This window comes from Mirounga leonina, unplaced genomic scaffold (genome assembly GCF_011800145.1).
Source record: "Mirounga leonina isolate KUSES-001 unplaced genomic scaffold, KU_Mleo_1.0 Mir_118, whole genome shotgun sequence".
Classification (NCBI taxonomy): Eukaryota; Metazoa; Chordata; class Mammalia; order Carnivora; family Phocidae; genus Mirounga; species Mirounga leonina.
In genome coordinates, this window is record NW_023270277.1 from 4572904 (window position 1) to 4589102 (window position 16199).

The 16199-nt window shown below is 52.7% G+C and overlaps 1 protein-coding gene and 1 pseudogene across 8 annotated transcripts in view; both read left to right on the plus strand.

Annotated features, from left to right (window-relative positions):
- Positions 1–16199, plus strand: part of LOC118007349 (E3 ubiquitin-protein ligase RNF144A) — a 184252-nt gene that overhangs the window by 40713 nt on the left and 127340 nt on the right. The window lies entirely within an intron of this gene.
- Positions 4087–4183, plus strand: LOC118007365 (annotated as a pseudogene).

Here is a 16199-nt window from a genome sequence, read left to right on the forward strand (position 1 = left end):
GGTGGTCCTGGCTCCACGTGCCCGATGCACAGTCTGCAGGGGGTGGTGCCACTGTCGATCCCCGTGTTCTTCCGAGCAGCTTCGCGCACTTGTATTTATGGGATGAAGTAACACTGTCATATCTCTAAATACTGGGACTGTGTGGGGCTTCTGGTCCTGGGCATCTTCTGAGACCCTAGAGAACACCTAAGGGTATATTCGGAGACCCAGCTCTGCAAAGGCTTTAAGTAGAAGACACGTCCTTATGTGCTGTACCCCTTCCCCACCTTGTAGGTGCTGCGGGCATCTCGATCCCACCCTGTCCTGCCCAGTCCCAGTGTTTTGAGCAGCCTTATACTGGGTTCTCAGCGTCTTCTCTGGAGGCCGCAGCCGAGGCCGCCTGATGATCCAGGCTGTGCCCCATGAGGCCATCACAGACTCAGGTGGGCGGTTAGGATGGAGGGAACGCATGGACCGCTGCAGGGCTCGTCACGTTGTTCTGGGAGGTGACAGATGGAAGCACACAGCCATCTTGCAGAAGGTGGTCACGTGCGCCTCCCGTGGGGTGCCGGAACCCGGTCCCGCTGTGCCTCGCCCCGGCCACCCCTTTACAGCCCCACTGCTCCGACCTGCTGCTCCCCTCGAAAGACTGGCCAGAGGTCCAGAGAGTCGAAGGGGTGTTTTAAGACAAAACCCGGCTGGCTTGCTAACTGCTGTGACAGAGACAGCCCAGACAGAAGAGAGGACAAGCCTTCCTTGCTTTTGTCCCCACCCCCTTAGCTGTCACCTGGTTTGGAAAGAAAGAAGAGTTTTAGTAGGGCAGCGTATTAAGGAGCAAGTTCCGGACCCAAACGGTCTAGCTGGGCGTAGACTTGTCAGCATACACCTCGAGGAAGTGACCCGTGAGACCCCCTTCTGAGGCCCCTGGTCGGTGGAGCTGCAGGTGCTCTGGGAAGTTGCCGAAGTCAGCCGTGACCCGCGCCTTCAGCCGTCGCGCTGCCGACTCTCTCCTGAACGTGGGGGCGTGTTTGGAGCACTTTGCTGTGGCTCTTCTGTGACAGGCCACAGCCTCGTTGTCCACCCTTCTGGGAGTGTCCCTGGGGCCATAAAGGACTTCCCAAAGGGTCCTTCCCGGTCGGGCAGTGGTTCCTGGGAATGTGGGCAGGGACACACATGGTGGTTCTCGCTGTCTCTGTGGCACGTGCCTGAAAACGCCGAAGTCAGAGGAGTACATGTGCTCCGTGTTCCTCGCCTCCCTCCTTTTGGCCGACAAGGTGGGTGGCGTCACCAGACCGAGACCCTGTGCGTGGCTGTGGGGCTACCGTCCGGGTACTTCAGACCGCGGGGGCCTGAGCGCTCATGCAGGCCACGGGCTTACAGAACGCTTTGTTCTGGCGGCAGAACGTCTTCTTTCTCTTTTGTTTGCAGACCAGCTAGGGCGTGTGGTCTGAGCTCGGGTAGAGGACTCAGAACCCTGTGCTCTGCTCCCCCGAGCCCGCGTGGTGCAGCCGGACCCTCCCGCACCAGGCCGGCCACCTGCTGGCGTCACAGGGCCCGGCTCTGCGCTCTCCCTGTCCTCCAGCCGCACGCCAGGGGTCACGGGCAGCGTTTTTATGAGCTCTGCTTGGTCTCCGTGGACATTAGCTCAGACGTGCCAGGAGCCCCGTGGAATCGAGGCCGCGGGGGAGCTGACGCCCGGCCTGCGTCCCCTCATGGGTAGTGGCTTTCACCCGTGTGCTCAGAAGGGCGAATTTTGTCTGCACCTACAGCGGGGAGGGACAGGCAGCCCACCCACTGACCGCGTCTCAGAAGTACTTGCAGTTAGCGTGGGACACGTTAAATTAACTGTTAGGGAACAGTGGTGTCTTTTCTTTGAGAAGAAGTTTAAGAGCTCTCTCCCCTTCTGCTCTGTGATGAGCTCATGACTGCGACAGCCGTAACTTGTGAGGGAAAAGTTTCCTCTGTCCGGGCCCTGTTGGGCACTTCGCACGTGTAACCTGCTTGATTCCTCGAGGTGACCTAGGAGGTTGGCCTTTCCACCTTGTTTTGGACAGAAGGAAATGGAGACCCAGAGAGGTCATGCTCGGCACCACAGGTTGGTTCCGTGGCTGACCCATATGTAATGTCGTTGGCCCGGCTCCCAATCCTGCCTGCTTCCTTCGCACACCTTGGTCCCCTCACAGGGCGGTGCGGGCCTGCTGTCTTCCATGCTCCCCTCGAAAGTGGCCCATGCAGCTCAGCATGTGAATCAGAAGCTTCTGGCTGGTGAAAGGCCAGTTCCCTCACAAAACCCTCGAGAGAGAGAGGGTGGGGAAGAGCGTCTGGGTCATGACCAGGGTCAGGAGTCCAGGGCGCTGCTGGGTGGGTTGTGAAGACCATGGCCGAGAGCCAGGGGCCTTCTGAAGGCCCTTGGATACAAGCTGAGTGTTCCCTTGACTCCATGGCTAGCCGCCTAAATGATGCTTTCAGTGAGCCCACGTGTGGCTCATGGTCATTGCCCAGCAGAGCTGGCTGCTGGCCTGGCCAATCTCTTAGTCCCTGAGGTCGGAGGACATGTGACGGTCCCACTCAAGTACCCTAGACCTGTCCCAAGCACACACCACTCCCCGTGGGAGATAGGGTAACCGGATCCTGCAAAAGACACTGTTGCGGCCCAGACCCAGCTCCCGGTGAGGCTGGTGATCTCCGTCAGAAGCATCCCAGCTGGCCTGTAGCTCCAGGGAGCTCTCCCACCCATGTCTCTGGGTCTGGGAAGCCTTGCCTCTTTCACAGCCTGCTCTCCAGGGCACTGCCTAGGGGTTGCCAGGGGGCTGGGGGGCAAGGTAGAAAGGAAGCAGAGGGATTGAGAGATGAGGTGGGACAGGGAACATTTGCAAAGTAGTTTGATAGTTAAGAACACAGAGACTCTGGGTCCATTTGCTTGCTCACATTCTGGGGAACTGTAGGTGGCTGGAGCAGCAAGTGGGTACCCAGGCCCCTTGGACCCCGAGTGGTTTGGCATGACACACGTCTCTGACCTCAGCGCCTGCTCTCATGCGGGGCCCACGAGGTTAGCTCTGTGTCACTTCCTTGCTGTGACCCTTTGTTTCCTAAGTGCCCCCCCCCCCCCCCAGCCCTCCCATTCTGGGATTCTAAGAATCAGTTGTTCTTTAGAAATGCACAGATTGTCTGTGGTATCTGGGAGGCTGTTCTGCGACCGTGGAGGCCGATGGAAAACTACTTGGAAACACAGGAGGAGGAATATAAACCGTGCGTTGTTTTTGTTTTTGCTCATTGAAACCCTTTGATTTTATTTTCTTCTGTTTCTCCCTCGGGATGGGCTAGGATGTGCAGCGTGGACGTTTGTACCTTTGGAAGGAAATCCTTACAGCAGAGTCGAGCCTCTCGGACATTTCCAGAACAATGCTTAGTCTGGCTTAAGTTCTTATTTTTAAAAACTTAGCCTAGCAGAAGTTTGCTTCTGATGCGTGGAAGGCATGCCGGGAAGGGAACCTCTGCCTTTTTTTGTTGGAGCAGTGAAGTGGGGGGAGGCCCCCAGGGTCCTTAGATGCTACTTCATCAGGGCGATGAGAGTGGCCGGCGTGTGTTCTGAAAGGTGATGGCCGACATACACAACTAAAGGAACTTGACCCGGTCTGCCAAGTGAAGAGAAAGCAGTCATGACTCAGAAATGCTGGAGTGCAGAGAGGTTGATGGAAGTTAGAAGAGCCGTCGGCTTGTTCTGCGCATTCATTTCTTCTCTCTGGCTCCCAACCTCCTCCTCTGCACAGGGCGCGGTCATGCCCGTGATGACCGAGCCCGCGTGGGGTCCCCGTGTGTGCACACGGGAGACTGTCGCAGGGTCCCGGCACCGCTCCCGGATTCATGTTGACAAGTGGTTTTATTTACTTCCTTCAGGTGAAGGAAGAACTGGCCTGCGTCTTATTTTGAACTTGGCAGCAAAGGGATTGTGTGAGGTCATTGGTCAGTGTAATGCCAATTGACGGGGCGTGTGTGTATGCATGCTACTTTGCTGTTTGAAATAACCCTGGTCCCCTTGATGTCTTTCTTGGTTTGTGGGCTTATCATTTGTCTTACGTCTTTTGTTGTATTTTCTCTTTTTAAAACATGTGATAATGCACACATACTAAAAATCTGGGCCCATACAGAGAAGATCAGCATGGCCCTCTCGCAAGGATGACACGCAGAAACACAGGATACTTCTGTGGTTGGAAGAGAAATAATAAATAGCTTTTTTTCCCGACGTCTCATGTTAAATCAATTCATGGGTTTCTTACTGCCCCTATCACATCACAGAAAGGTTGGTTGCTTTGTAGGCATTTGATTTGCATTCAGATTACCCTTTCTTCCTTTAGCTGTACTCAGATGTTAAAACGATAATATGCAGCACAGTTCTGACCGGGAAAGAACAAATTATTTTCTGATGGTTGGAGCTATTTTATTTTTGAGGTTGGACTCCTGTAAAAGTATGTTGTCTGTCTCAGGATGCCGACTGTTCATTTAGGTTCTGTATTAAGCACTGACTTTGTTCAAGGCTCTGTGAGTGCAGCTTTTGGGGATCCAGAGATAGGCGTAGATCCGGCTTGAAAGAGATGCTAATGTGTTTGGAGAGATGAGACACGCACAGCAAGGACGCCGTTAACGTTTATTTCAGTAAACGGGAACTCTGGTGGACCATCTTGCCGTGGGGGACTCCGTAAGGCCCCGATCCCCGGGGGCCCTCTTCCGTGAGGCACTCCTGATGAGACCCTCTGGAAATGCCACCTCCCGGAGCTGCTGTCCCTCGATGGCGGGGTGGAGGGCGGACGAGTCGTGTCTGTTGGCATTTGGAAATCCCTATCACTTACTATAAACACGTGTCCCGTTTTGTGTGAGCTCTAACCTTCTGGCTCGGTGTCCTCATCTGTAAAGTCAGGGTGTTTATCCACGTGTATATCCCTTTGGACTGTGCTGATAGTTATAGTAATATGATCGTAAACTTAAATAGCTAACGCTTACTGGGCAATCAGTCAAATATTATTCTTTCTATTTTATGTAGTTAACTGGGCGCGTGGGTTATTTTATCAACTATGTGTAAGCTTCCTCAGGCGGGGTGCCCTTAGCCGGTGCCCAGCCCAGGCCCTCACACACAGAAGGTCTTCAGTGCACGACTGGACAACCCCATGCTCTCCGTCTGGTTTGTGCCATCCTGAGGCTCGTGCTGAACCTTTGGAGGTCTTTGAACTGTGGTAGGGTTGGCCATGGAAGAGAGACCACATGAGCATGATTTTACTTTATTTTATTATTATTGTTATTATTATTATTATTATTATAACTTTTAGAGAGGGAGAGAGAGCAGGGAGGGGCAGATGGAGATAGAGAGGGAGAATCCTAAGCGGGATCCATGCTCAGCGCCAAGCCCGACGTGGGGCTCGATCTCACAACCCTGAGATTGTGATTTGAGCCGAAATCAAGAGTTGAAAGCTGAACCAACTGAGCTACCTAGGCGCCCCAACATAATGGTAATTTTAAAAGATGGATGGATAAGGGGACCATCCTACACGCGTGGAAGCAGAGGACTGGGGACAAGTTGTACGTAGACTGGAATCAGACTAACAAGTCCAGAAGAAGCAGATTGACTCCTGAAATCCAGTTTCTGTGTTTGAGACGTGTGAGGACATTTCTTTCTGAACTACACCTTCCACAGAGACACACCGGGGTCTGGAGAGAAGGGGGCAAGGTAACATCGAGAGTTCCCAGATGGAAGGAATGTTAAATACTTCAGAATACAAGCCTGACTTTTGCTTTAGCAGATGTTCACCCTCACTGGCCAAGCGAGGAGTCTTTGGGTTGAAAGATGTCCGTGTGTTTTGGAGATGAAAGAACTTCCACTCAGTATTTGTTGGGCCCCGGAGTTAATACGCAGCACACCCTGATCAGATGCATCCTGCCTGCTGGCTCTGTCGTGCTCAGCTGGGGACCCATGTCGCTCTCCCCGCTCCCAGACATTCCTTGTCACGTGTTAAACTACTTCTTGGCATCTTGTTCTCCTCCGAGAAACCGCTTTGTTTTGCTTCATTCCCTGCTCAGAACGAATCTGTATAATTGAATGTGTGGATCCACGTAGATGCCGTCTCCCTGGGGGCCTCCATCCAGAATGACAGAATGAAAGAACACAAGGGAAGGGGCTCAGATAAACCAAGGAGTTTAACTTCCTTCCCTCCCTTTGTCCTTCTCTCGTTCTTCTGTGTTTCTTTCTTCTCTTCTTCTGTCCTTCCTTTTTAATCAAAGAGGAGAAGACTTCTCACTGGTTAAGACACATCTAGAGGTAAAACTCAGAGTTTCTGGGTTATATGTCTTTCATGTGCAGTCGCTGGATGAGGGATTGGGGTTTTTAAGATGAATTTAATATAGTTTCTGCCCCCAAGCAGCCCCACACGAGAGGAAAATGTGGGGCACGCAGTGTGCATGCGGTAGGGAGGTTTGCATTTGAGAACCGCCCCTCTAGTTGCTCGAGTCTCGTGTTCTCCTCACTCACCGACTGGCCCCCATGACCAGCTCCGAGGCAGAGTTGGAGAAGGACTAACGTTGGGGCCCCAACAAGAGGAAACCATTGCAGGAAGAGCAGAAATATAAAGGAACGAACAACAAAACCAACAGCCAGAGAGCATACCGCCCTCGGTCTGAGTTCTCCTTCCGTGGAATCCTCGTCTTGTGGCGGGAGATCGAGGAGGGTGTGAGGAGAGGGGGTGTAGAAGTTGGATCACGCGTATGCGGGAGTCCCCCGGCTACTTCTGCAGGGCGCTTCCTGGGGAGTGGCGCGTGGCCGAGAGCTTCGCTCGGCTCCGCGGGCCGGGCGCTACCAGGGTGGAGCATCACAGGGAGCATAAAACACTACACACGGTGGTTTGTGATGTGGCCAGGAGAGGAAATGGGACGCGTCCTTGGTTGCTGCAAGGGGGTGTGTTGGAGGCTGGGGCGGGAGGCTGAGCTGCTCGGTGCAGGCCACACTCTCGGGCCGGTGGAAACGTCAGGTCAGTGGGTTGGCAGCCCCCAGCCCCCTCCTGCAGGGAGGGTGTTTTCTCTCAATTACCCCGTTACAGAAAGGTCTGTATATTTAGGGCTTTGATGAGTTTGGGGGACCATTATGAGGGATTGGGTACCCTCTTACACTCTTGGACGCGGGTGTAAACTTCACATGCAGACAGCAAGTGCATGTGGATATGACTTCCCTGGAGGTGCAGTGTGCAGGACTGTGTCCTCAGGACTCCGTAGATGACGCCGTTTCCCTGTCATTTCTAGGTAAACAGCGAAATAAGCACAGCATTTTTTTTTTTTTTGGTAATTAATTTTGTAATACTAAAAGGAAATCTCTGTTTTCATAACCAGTATAGCTTCACTGGGGTTTTCATTTATTGTTTCCCATTTTTTTTTTGTTGTTGTTAAAGATTTTATTTATTTATTTGACAGAGAGAGACACAGCGAGAGCGGGAACACAAGCAGGGGGAGTGGGAGAGGGAGAAGCAGGCTTCCCGCCGAGCGGGGAGCCCGATGCGGGGCTCGATCCCAGGACCCTGGGATCATGACCTGAGCTGACGGCAGACGCTTAACGACTGAGCCACCCAGGCGCCCTGTTGTTTCCCATTTTTAAACAGGATGTCCATTTTAGTTTTGAGAGAGTTAAAAGTTTAGTGTTATTTAAAAAGAAACAAAGAAAGAGGAAAACACCCCAAACCCCACAATCACACATTCAGTCCGAGAGAAGGCATTCACTCAGCAAGCCATTGTGTGCCCCATCCTGTGAGGCCCTGCATTTGTCTTGTTTCTTAAGCCCTATATTTAGTAAGAAAAGAGGTGATTTGGTCGAGCCTGTGAGTCTCATCGGGACACATTGGCCCGGGCGGCTCTGGAAGATTTTAACGTTGGGCTCATTCCCCACATGGTGGATGTTGTCTTCCCAGGATGCAGAGACCAAAACAGCAGAGACACAGACGGGACCGTCTGGTCGGTAGGAGCGGCTCTGGCCTTCCCAGAACCTGCAAGCCTGTGCTTTGAGGTTTGTTTTGGGAGAAGGACAAATTGCCACTGTCGAAATCCCCAATCACCAAAATATCCCTAACAGCCTATTATAAAAAGAACATTTTAAGGTAGAGGTTAATATTAGCTCGATGCCTTTTCTGCGAGGGCCTCCTCCCCCGGCTTTCTGCAGCGCAGTGCATAGTGCTTTGGAAGCGGGTCCGGGTGGTCTGAAGAAGCTCCTTTGTTCAGTAGAGTAAGAACCGCGGGGGGCGTTGTGTGCGCAGGTCTCAGAGGGAGCCCGCGGTTGGGCGAGCGCCCGGGTTCCGCGCCTGCCCTGATCCCCGATGGGCGCAAGGCCCGGTTCCCTGCTTCGAGCCCTGTGGTCCCACCTCCGGGGCGTTGGCACCCGGGAGCCCTCTGTTCTTGCACGTGCGTGTGTCTACCCTGCACCAGCCCCTTTTCCCAGATCGACCCTTGAGTTCCTGCTTGGCTTCCGCTAACGGGGTCATGAGTTTTGTAGCCATCCACAGGGCATTTGGGGGCCCCTCCGTCCCTGCGTCCTCAGACACGGCCCCAGTCCCCAGCCCTCCTGGGACTCCCCGATGGTGCGTTGTTTGCTCCACGACCCGAGGCTCCTAGCAGTTCACACGTGGAGTGGAATACGTTCTGGGATTGTTGTTCGCCACTTTTAAATGTGGGCCCTCCATGCTCTGCCACAGCTGCTCCCCGGGGCCCGGCAGCTGTGACCTGGAACTTGAGGGGACAGCAGGGTGCTGTCGCCTGGCACGGTGTGAGGCTAAGATAGCAGGGCCTGGGCCGACAGCAGCGGCGATAGCGGCGGGGGCCAGCCCGCCCAGTCCTGCCTGGATCCCTTCCTCAAGTGTCTTCTCTTGAGCCGCTCTGGATATATGTTCTAGAACCCGTCTGGCTTTCCTTATTTGCATTAGAAACTACACAATGAGAATATCCTCTGGGATGACTCACGAGTTAAAATATGTTGGCAAAGGACATTGCATTTTATTTTGGTTGAAGGAGGAGAACAATGAACATTTAGGGCACAGAAGGCAGGCAGGTCGAATTAATGCCAGAACAAACTTCTGGTTGGCAGTATCCCGCTTCGCCCATTGCTAGTCACCTCCTTGGCCAGGGCAAACCAAGGATTTATTCTGGGAACATGGCACACTGGTCCAGTAATTACAGCGTGGCCTGTGGCCCTGGCAGTAATGAGACCCCAGGCTTCCCAGCAGGACTTCTGGGGTGGAGGAGCCCCTCTGCTCCGCAGGGCCGGCCTGGTCTCCTCACAGGGGACAGACCCACCTGACGACTTGGTCATTTTGTCCAGCCATACAAAATAGCAGCCAGAATTACCTGTAAATTTGTTTTTTACAAATCAGTTGAGCCACAGTGTCTAGGGAGAAGCAAAGTAACTCTTCTTCAGGTTAAAGGATTCACTTTTGGACCCGGTAGGACCCCTGCCAACGCCTCTGAGAATCACCCTCCTCAAACATCAGAGCGGGCGGTGACCGCCACGCCGTGTCCCCCGAGCGTCTTCCATTCCCCAGCAGGGACGCCGTGAGGTTGGCAGAATGCGGCTTAGGCCTGGCTGTCAGATGACATCCCAGGTTCAGGGACACCATGGCAGGTGGCCTCAGGTGCCTTGGGTCTCCTGCCTGCTGGTCCCTGGCTCTGGCCGTGATGACAGCTCGTCATCCGCGAGGGAGCACCAGTGGTCACGACCACGGCAACTGTCCTCCTTCCCTGCGGAGCACTGACCGAGTTCTGGCCCTGTTAGCAGCGTGTCACATCTGTTCGTGTGTCTGGTCCTCACGATGGCCCTGAGCACTGCTGTGGGCTGTGTGTCCCCAAATTCACGTGCTGAGTCCTGTCCCCAGGACCTCAGAATGTGCTGTTATGTGGAGACCGGGCCTTTCCAGAGGGAATCCGGTAGAAATGAGGTCACCGGGGTGGGCCATGCACCAGCTCACAGGTGTCCTCATGAGAAGGGGAAATTTGGAGACAGACACATCAAAAGGAAAGACGGTGGGAAGGGACACAGGAGGAAGACAGCCACCTGCAAGCCAGGGGGGAGAGAGGCCTGGAACAGAGTGTCCCTCGGAGCCTCTGAAGGAACCAGCCCTGGGACACCTGATCTCAGACTCAGCCCCCAGAACTGCCGACAGTAATCGTTGTGTGCGCCACTCGGTCTGCAGTCCTTGGTTCCGGCAGCCCTCACAAACCACAGGTGTCGCCCTCCGTTTGTAGATGTGGAAACTGAGGCCCAGCTTGGTTCAGTGACTCGCCCAAGTTCCCCTGGAGAGCAGGGGTTGCAGGCCTGTGAGACCCAGGTCATGTGGTGCCAGGGTCGGCACTCGGCCACCAGACCTGGGAAGCGGGTGGCCTGAGCCTTCTTTCTGTACAATGTTTCCTGCTGTGACCTCTCAGCTGGCCTGGTGCTTCCTGTCCTTCCTCCCAGGACCTCATCCCTGTTGGAGGTTTTGAGCTACATTTATGCCCCCAAAGCCATGGCCTGCACAAAACTGAGTGCACAAAAATGTTTCTTAAAGAAAGCAAACAAACCTCGAGGATGTGAATTTTGTGCACAGAAATCACTCCTGGCTCTACCTTATTTTCCTAAACATGTCTTTTTTCATTGCCACATTTTTTTGTCTGTTTTATTACGAAGGAGAGCACGCACCTTGTAGAATATCGGGTGAGTGTAGAAAATCAGAAGCACTGATCATCATTTTATTTTACTTCATTGTTGTCTGCTGGTTTCCTGCCACCCCTTTGTGTTGTCCTTGTTCTGGAAGCTCCAGCTGGCTTGAGGTTGGCCCCAGCCCGGAAGTTACTTGGGACCTCTGGGATGGCTGTGCAGATGGGTGTTCTCTCCGTTCCCTCGATGTCCAAGAGTCTGTGAGGTGTGGCCTTCAGTTGTCTGATTTCTCGAGTGGGCCTGATTTCTTTGGCACCCTGAGATCTGCAGGGGTTGGGGAGGGCCCTGATGACAGGCCCGTCTGGCATACGGGATAATCCTGATCTTGTTCAGTGTACGTACCCAAAGGATCCTGAATGTCGCAAAATAAACAACGGAGCAGCTTTTGTGATGGGATGGTTAAGACTGAAAAATAAATGGGGTTCTTAGGTGGGGTCTGGCTGAGGACAAGATGGTTTCAGGATGACGGCATGTTTTCCCTGACCCTTCACTCTGCCCAGCATTTCAGCCATGTGGAATGGGCCACCAGTTAATCTTTAGAATAAGTGCAGGCAGCCCTGGGATCTTAGTGGGGTGGCCCGGCAACTCCGATGATCTGGGAATTAGGAGTCCTGTCTCCTGGTTTGATTCTGCCGCTCGGCTCCGTGCTGGTGGAAGTCACTTGTTTCTGAGTGATGTAGAGAACGAGGGCTTGTACAATAGGATTCCCAAGGCTCTCCCTCGCTCTTTTACTGTATTTTTGGCATGGATTCAACTCCCAATTCTCTAACCTGCACCTGCACCTCCACCTTTGAAGTGAGGCCTTGAATGTTTTCCTACTGCAAGTGAAGAGAGTACAGAAGAGCTATTTCTAGCTTCCTGCTTTGCTGCTTTTGAACTGAATGCAGTTTTCTTTCTGGTCTTTTCTTGCCGGTGTGCAAAGGGGTCGGGGGATGTCAGCCTGGTTCACGAGTGGTGTCCTGGGAGGGATGGCTCTCTGATCCATGCCCACCGCCTCGTACGAGTAAAAGCCAACCAGGCTGGAGCCAGCGAAGCCCACCTGCTTCCCTGGAAGCCTGAGCAACAGTGTACCCCTGAGCAGACTCTCATTTTAACTGGCCCCCCTCCTCCTCTGCCTCCCCTTCCTCCTGGTCCCAGGCAGGGGTTGTGGGCACATGCTGGCTCATTTGCATGAGGGTTCTGCAGATTGAGTGACAGTCTGAAATGCTGTCATGCCCCTTTGCTCCTTTGTCAAACTTTGGGAGAGAACTTTCCCCCAACCTACAGCAAGGATATTATATAACTTCTGGTGTTCAGCCCCATTCATCTTCTTAAACTACACGTCTTCATATGCTTGTAACTTATTTTTACCTTTAGAAGAATTTTTCGAGTGGGTTGGGCTGAGTGGAAGCAGCCCCAGGTGGTTTCTTCTATGGGCTAATAGCGATTTTTTGGAGTGGAGAAGTGGGGTTAGACTCCTGTTGGCACCCTTTCTCTTTCTAGGTCCCCCGCTTCCTGGTCCCTCTGGCTTCTGAACACTCCTACCTGAGGGATTGGCTGCTTGCTGCAGGTGTTTCTTGTGACTGCGGCTGACAAGGCAGACAGCTGTGTCTCTGGGGTGTGTCCTCCCTGTGCACGCTGCTGAGCCCAAGCTCGGCGGTCCCATCCTCGGGCTGTGTCCTGGCTGAAACTTCCAGAGGAAACGTTTTGTAGAGGCCTGCGCAGGTAAGGCAGGTGATCAGGCAGGACAGTGGTAGTGAGATCAGTTCTCCAGCTCACCTTGGCCAGACAGTGCTCACCTTCTACCAACGGGGGCAGAATAATCCCAAAAGCACACGTTGAATGATCAGCGACGAGCAGACGCCGTCTCCAGCGGCGCCCACGAGGCCGTGAGTTATGGTTGGAGCTGTGAGATGAGCATTACCTTGGTGATGCTGAGCTCCGATATTTAACACGGGAGACTTTGGGGGACTTTGACGTCTCAGTCTTCTTATCTTTAAAGTGGGGATATGGGTGTGTCCTTCACAGCCGGTGACAGGGTTAAGTGGAGCAGCATGTGCCGTGTGGCTCAGGATGGCGCCGCAGGGACCATGAGCCTTATGGGACTTGCCACAGTACGTGGCTGACACGGTAACGAACCCAGGGGCCTCTGATCCCGGAGACCACACACCTTCCGCGAAGGACGTTGTCTGTGTGAGGCTTGTGTGGTGTCTTATGCTCCTTGGGTAAAAGCGACTGAGGATCTTTTATCAGAATTACATTCCCTGTTTAACCACAGACTGGCTGGGCTCCTTCTGTGGCACGTCCTAGGCCCCTCTGAGGGGAGGCCCCCATGTTGTCATCAAACCCGCGGAACAAAAGGTACGAAGAGTCAGGAGCATGAGGCCAGGTGACATGGCTTTGACCCTGAGACTCTTGTAAGCTTACTGTGGAGGTAAGTTGTGGGTGAGGTGCCTCGGACACGGGGCCCGTGAGATTCACAGGGGTTCCTCATGCTTGTCTGTGGGGGCCTTGGGAGATGCCCCCAGCAGGCTTGTGAGGGAGAGACACAGATTCACTAGGTGGAGAAGGACAGGGGTGGACGTTTGCGCCGTGGGCACGGCACCAGCGAAGGCCGTGTGTGGGCAGGTCCAGAACTTGTTCAGGCAATCAGCACTAGAGCGTGTGGCCAAAATAGAACGTTCTTTCTCGATGCAGACTGGGTCCAACGTGAGGCCACGAGGGTGGTGCGGGGGCTGAGGATGAGGTTGTGACATGTCTTCACAGCAGGCTCAGGCATTTTGGAGTGGACATGAAATTTTAGGGGCAAAAAACTTTGTTACACGAGTTAACTGTGTAGAGAAGGGGGAAGGTTGGCCCGGCAAGTTAGGAGCTGTGCCTGGCGGCCTTGGGGCTCCGGCAGCAGAGTCCGGTCATTGCCACAGAGGCTGTGTGGTCCTCAAAACCCAAAATACTTGCTGTCTGACCTTCATGGATAAAATTTGCCGGCCGATGCTCTGCACCTCTCCTGGGCTTTAGGGGAGCGCGCTGTTCAGCAGCGGGAGGAAGGATGCAGGAATTAGGACTGGGTCACATTGTTTCTTGGGCCATGGTTAGTGCTCACCGGTGGGTCACAGATTGCTCGTTTACCAGCTCCCTCTCCGATCCTAACCTGTAGAAAGAGAGGGGGAAACTCACTCACACCTCTTCTCCAGGAGTGTTGTTGGGATGCGTTTGAAGCGTGGTTCTGCACGTGGCCAGGGGTGTCGCTCCCTCCTGACACCTGCGGCTTCCCACAGTCTCGTTTCGTTTCAGACGAGAGAGCCTGTGGGTAAGAGAGGGGGACGGGACCCGTCTCCATGGCGGGCCTCCCTGTGCCCGGGCCCCTCTGCCAGATGCCGGCCGAGGGCCGGTGGCCGAGGAGTTCTCGATAAACAGTAGCTGTTACTATTATTTCTTAATTCTTATTTGAATTAATGTCGCTTTTCTTTTTTTACCTTGTGGGAAAACCAAAAACTCTCCCCCAAAGCCCTGCACTGTGAAAGCCTTTCTCCTTGAGCTGACAAGTGCTCATCCAAAATCTCAGCTCTGACAGGCAGCCCATCGGAGGATGTTGAACCTCTTGACGATGAAATAAATGTCAGATCTTAAATTCAGAAAAGACATGTAGGAGAGCGGAGATACACTGACATTTTTGGAACTCTGAGCAAGCTCAGAGAAGAAAAATGCTATTAAATACCATTTGGAACTTTTCTCCCAATTTATATAATAGTGACGTACGTTTCCTAACTTTAAGTAGGCGTGTCGAGTGAACACACTATCCCTTGACTGAATGAAGACCGGAAGAGAGACCCTTTCTTTATCCTAAACTATCATGAATATGACATTTAAATTCATTTTATTAGAATATTGTAATCTTAATATATGTGTTGCTGAAGGAAGCACAAAACATTGTGATTTTAAAATAGGGATGTCCAAATGGTTTGCAAGCGGATTTATTTAAATGTAAATATTGGGAAGTTCTCTTTGCCTCTGTGCCTGGCCGTTCTTTCCAACCTCAAGCCTTGCCCGCCCTATTCGGAGTGTGTTTTAATTAGGATCTAGGGTATTCATCCACTGTTTCTTTATACATGACGCTCATGCAGGGCTCAGGGCATAATACGTACCGCTGTATACTTGGGTTTTTTTTAATGTGTCTTGCATACCTTTCCATTTTCATGCGTAGGAAGCCCTCTGCACTGTCCGCAGCTCCCGGTGTCCACAGTCTGGATGTCCCACGGCTTATTTCACCGGTGTCCAACTTGGATTGTTTTTCATCTTTTGGTGTTTCGAACAGGACTGCCGTGACTAACTTTATATACTGCTCCCATGCCCAGAAGTGGGGTTTCTGGGTCAATGGGTCAACGTAGGTAAAGGTTTGTAGATTTTGACGAAAAACTCTTTTAAATGTGCTGTATCATTTTGACCTTCAGCTGTGCGCCCGCACTTTTCCATTCTTCTGCCCCTGCTGGTTACATTTATGCACTTTAAGCTTAATCATGTTCCAGGAAATACTGTAACAGACATTTCCGTGCCCCTGATGTTTTTGATTCTATGATGAATTCAAAGGATTTAAACACTGGTTAAGGGCGTCGGTGAATATTGCCTGTTGCCCCTCCAAAGGGCCTCTCGTTGCACTTGCGATGCAAATTGATTGGTTTCTCCTTAACTCTAACCAAGTTATTATAATTTAGAAAATGTGCAGTTGATTTTTACAGGTGGAAAATGAACCCTATCATTTTCTATGTGCGTACACTGGGGCGCCGAGCACTTGAGATCTGCCAGGGTCACGGAGCTGGCTGAGGGCAGAGCTGAGGCCGAGAGCCAGCGCCCTGGTTCCCAGGAAGAGAAGCCTGGCACATTTTCTGCATGTTCACACCATGGTCCTGTGGGCAATTTTCACATTAATTTATTGGGCCAGAATGAGTGTTTTTATTTCACTGTAGAGAAAATCACACTTAATTGCGAGTAGTTACTGCGCCATCCACTCAGCAAATATTGACTTTCCACGTAGCGCACATTATACCAGGTGTAACGTCGAACGTTCTACCAGATAGTTGATGTTCCACGGGTGTAAGACTCCCCCTTTATGGGGCGCCTGGTTTTAGGCTTCTGCCTTTGGCTCGGGTTGTGATCCCAGGGTCCTGGGATCGAGCGCCGCATCGGGCTCCCTGCTCGGTGGGAAGCCTGCTTCTCCCTCTCCCACTCCCCCTGCTTGTGTTCCCTCTCTCGCTGTCTCTCTCTGTCAAATAAATAAATAAAATATTAAAAAAAAAAGGGGGCGCCTGGGTGGCTCAGTCATTAAGCGTCTGCCTTCGGTTCAGGTCACGATCCCAGGGTCCTGGGATCGAGCCCGCATCGGGCTCCCTGCTCAGCAGTGAGTCTGCTTCTCCCTCTCTCACTCCCCCTGCTTGTGTTCCCTCTCTCGCTGTCTCTCTCTCTGTCAAATAAATAAATAAAATCTTTAAAAAAAAAAAAAGATTCTCCCTGTTACTAAGGGAGGTCCTCAGAT